Below are 4,159 nucleotides of genomic sequence, written 5' to 3'. Positions count from 1 at the left end.
ATGCACATGTATACACACAGGCTTTGAAACAAGGGTTCAAATCTTGGTGCTGACCCGTACTAGCAATGTGACTTTGGGGAAGCTTTGGAACCCTTGCTGAGCCTCCATTGAGAGGGTAAAATCCCAGGCCACAGGGTTGGTAGAAACGTGGATTCTAGTGGCCGATTTGTTTCAAGAAAGCACAGCTGAGGCAGGATCCTGACTCCGCGTGCCCCACCCCACCACTCTCTTACGCCCTGAAATGGGGGAGGCGTCCTCGGAGTGTGCGAGCAAGGACTCGTCCTCCTAAAGGACCAGGGAGATGGTTGCTCGGGTGCAACAAAGCAGGCAGAATGGTTTACAGCCAGCCACGCGTGCCGGCGGCGCTCTCCCGGCATCGGGCGCATGCCTGGCCCCGCCAAGGTGAACCTTCTCCAGGAGATGTCCCCAGGCAAGCATTGCGCACAGAGAAAACGAAAGGAGAGCTGCATCCAAGAGGCTCTGCGAGACACTGGGCATGGGGGGGCGAGCTGGACCCACACCTGCCCCTCCTGGTGCACCAGTGGACAACAGGGTCCAAGTGTCCCCCCAGCACTGAGCAGTAACCCCCCCCACGCTCCACCCCAAACAGCTACTTGTCCGTTACCGTGTCCCCCACCCCATCCGGCTCAGCCCAGGACTTGCAGCTGTGGCTTCCAGAGTGAATGCATGTTTTTCGTCAAATGGGACCAACATGTGTGCACTGAGCGCCTACTGAATACAAGGCCCTAGGTCATGCCGAGGTCAGGGAGAACTGAGCTAAGTGAGGTTTCAGGGCCAAGCACAGCTCCTCAGCCCGTCAGAGACAAAGCGAAGGAATTCCAGGGGGCAGGGACTGAATAAACTGGGGAGAAGCTGGGCAGCGAGAGTCCCTGGGCCCCCGCAGACGTGGGGTAGAGAAGGCTGGTCGAGCTGCTGTCATGCGGATCGAGCCGGCCTTCGGAGCTCTTGCCCCAGAGCTTGGTGGCAGTTAGGGTAGCGTGGACCCCCCCTTGGACACACACCATCAAGTCCCAGGGGGACAAACTGAGGCCAAGGGGACAGGAGCTCAAGGTCATGACCCAGGACCTCTGTTCTAGGCCCCAGTTAGTTCTAGGGGGAGAGATCCCCCCATAGGCCACCCTCAGCCCCATCTTGCTTACCAGGAAGCTGCGTTTGCACCCACGAGGTCCTCTAGCTGCGACTTCCCTGGGAGCTGCCCTGCCAAAGGCTCTGCAGGGGACAGTGACCCTCGGGGCAACCCTGGCAGGGCTCTGCCCCCTCCACTGACTCTCCACCCACCCCTGCATCTGCCCTTCCAGCAGCCCCCAGAGGTCCCCACATGCCACCACCGCTTCATCCGACAAGCACTCACGACCACCTGCCCCGGGTCAGCCTTCAGGCTCGGACCTGCAGACCTGGGGGCTCTGGGGAGTCCCGTGTGTGGCCTTGCTCCCACCTGCCGCATACGCACCACCAACTTCCCCTTCCCCTGGGCTGGCACCGATCCACTGGTCCCAACTGTCCATCCATCCGTCTGTCTCTGTCACTGTCGCTCATGTCCCCACGATGTAGTGTGATGTAACAGAAACAGCGGGGTCCGTTTGTAGTGTAGACGAATTACTTCTGGACAGGACAGAGGCAGGACGTAAGTTTCACGGCCATCGGGAGGGAGCCGGGTTGGAGCGGGGGGCTGGGATGAGGAGCGGGCTGAGCACGGGGAGGGACCGGACAGAGGGGGTGAGAGGCTCACGGGTCTGCAGATCTCCCTGGCGGTGGGCTATGGACTGAGGTGTGTCCCCCAGATTCCTGTGCGAAGCCCCACCCCCAGTGGGGTGATACTGGAGTAGGGCCCTTGGGGGGTCGTTACTGTTAGATGAGATCATGGGAGGCAGGCCCCGTGATGGGATTAGCGCCCTTGTGAGAAGGGGAGAGACACCAGGGCTCGGTCTCTCCCCACGTGGGCGAGACAGGCCGCTGTCTGGAAGCCAGGAAGAGGGTTCTCACCACAGCCCAACCGTGGAGACACCCTGACCTCGGACGTCCCGGCCTCCAGAACCGTGAGAGCTAAGTGTCCAGGTTCAAGCCTCCAGCCTGCAGAATTTTGGAACTGAGCCGGGTCAAGAGCATCTCTGTCCCACTCGTGTCCGGGGAACAGCACACACGGGGTGGGGAAGGGTCTTCTCCTCTTCCCTTGTTTGGGAGAAACTGTGAAGGTTTGCTATGAGTTCCTTAAGTGTTAGGCAGAATTCAGCAGTGAGGCTACTGGGCAGAGGCCTGTGTGGTGTGTTCAAGGCAGAACAGTCAGGAGGTCAGTGTCACTGGGGGGCAGAGAGCAGCAGGTGCGTGCAGGGCCCAGCGGCCACAGGAAGGAGGGCGTGCGTGGCGCGGGGAGAGGCGGCCACATCTGTCTGCGCGGTACAGGAGCCCCCGGCTTCCAGCGTGGCTGGGAAGGTTCTGGCAGGACAGGAATGGAGACTAGGAGGCCAAGTGGGTATTAGTGGGCGGAGGGGCTGGTATTAGTGGGGGGTGGTCTCATCACACGGCACACATGAGCTCATCAGGGTGGGCCCTGGGATTTGGGTCCCCTCTCTGGAGACCAGGGCCAGTGCCCAGAATCAGCCCAAGGTCACCTTGGGGACAGGCCATGTCTTTGGCCCCCCCTCCCTCCCAGGATCCTGCCCACCTGGCTTCCCACAGTGGGGTCCTGGGCTCCAGGAGGACTCCGGAACCCACGTCCCATGCTCTCCGGAACAATCTGCTCACCACAAGCCATGAGGCCCCTTGAAGTCGTCAGAGTGGCTGCACAGGGAGTGAAGAAAAAGGAAAAAAAAAAAAAAACAATTTACAATTGCAAATTGGAACTCGTCTCTCCAAGCGCGCACGGTAATCTAGCTCACGAGACAGATGGCAAAGAAGCGTTCCAGGAACATGTTATAACACATCACTGAACAGCCAAGAGCAGACGGGTTCCAGAAGGGCCGGCTGCCTGTCATTCCACCTTGAGGGGCTGGGACAGGTGGCGGGAGCTGGCCCCATCCACCGCGCTCTTCTCTTCTGACCATCCCTCAGCCCCTGACACTCCCTGCAGGGCCGTCAGAGCCACAGCCTCAGGGCTCCAAGACCCCCGAGTCAGAGATGCGGGAATCGCCACCCTGTGCAGCTGTTTACGGGGGCAGGGGGGCCAGACGCTGGGACAGCAAGTCCGGGAGGCGAGCCTGAGTGCAGCTCGGGTGGGGGCGCTGTGGGAGGAGGAGTGGACGGAGGGAGACAGCAAAGCCCAATGAGGAAGGAGAGAAGCACCCCTCCCCGGGTCACTCTGCTTTATGCAAATGAGAACAGGTGTACCAAAACCTGGAGCATCTGTCGGCCAAGACACACATCCTCGGTTCGCCAGCCCCGCAGGCACGGCCCTCCTGACGCCCAGACGCTGCTCTTTTTAGGGAGAAACGCAGGGCTACCCCCGTGGATGGGTGTTACGAAGCGTGTTCCTTCGCAGGGTGATGGAGGGGCTGTCACTGAGAGCAGCAGCAACGGCACGGCAAATCCAGCCACACCTGCGGAGGGAGGCCACGTGTGGGTGACCCGGCCTCGGGGCGGCAGCTGGGGGGTAGTGGGTGCGTTAGTAGCTGGACACCGGGCTCTGGCCTGACTTGGGGGCTGGCGGGGATGTTGGATAACAGGAGGATGGCAAGATGGCCAGGCGAGACCCCAACGCCGGGGCGGGGACCAGTGGACAGGAGGTCTACCCGGGTAGGACTGGAGTGTAGGTACAGCGGAGGGACAGAGGGGACAAAGCTGGGACAGCTGGAGTTTCCATTAGAACGAAGGACTCTGAAGTCTTCCACGGCTGAGCCTTCAAAGCAAGCTAGAAATTGTGAACGACACGGAAACAGAAAGCGTGTACAAGCAGAAAAACAAAACCACACGCGCGCCCGCAGGCAGGATGGAGAGAGGCAGGGGAGGCGGCGCAGGGAGGGGGGTGAGAGGGGGCGGCCGGCCCCGCGCCAGGACCTGCCTTTTCTGGTGACTGCTTTGCTCTCGGCCGCCGCCGTGGGGGTGTTGGGAAGCACGAAGGATCCGGAAGGTTCTCAGGACCCAGCGCTGCTCTGTGAGATGTTAACTGTTTCCAACATAAATCCAATACATTTCACAAACAATT

At 60.7% G+C, this 4,159-nt stretch overlaps 1 long non-coding RNA gene across 3 annotated transcripts; it reads right to left on the bottom strand.

Moving 5' to 3' along the window:
- Window positions 1–736: 736 nt before the first annotated feature.
- LOC309842127 lies at window positions 737–3,550 on the bottom strand. Of its 3 annotated transcripts, none has more exons than XR_014299508.1 (5): window positions 3,346–3,550; window positions 2,684–2,799; window positions 2,005–2,091; window positions 1,472–1,623; window positions 737–1,230 (listed from the first exon to the last, which is right to left on the bottom strand). It is a non-coding gene; the product is annotated as an uncharacterized lncRNA (long non-coding RNA). The 3 variants fall into 3 exon arrangements; XR_014299510.1 differs by having other exon boundaries at window positions 3,352–3,550; XR_014299509.1 differs by lacking the exon at window positions 2,005–2,091.
- Window positions 3,551–4,159: the final 609 nt, after the last annotated feature.

Source organism: Mustela nivalis, assembly GCF_964662115.1.
Source record: "Mustela nivalis genome assembly, chromosome: 10".
Taxonomy (NCBI): domain Eukaryota; kingdom Metazoa; phylum Chordata; class Mammalia; order Carnivora; family Mustelidae; genus Mustela; species Mustela nivalis.
Note: the sequence above shows the minus strand (reverse complement) of the source record. Positions and strands in the feature narration are given on the sequence as shown.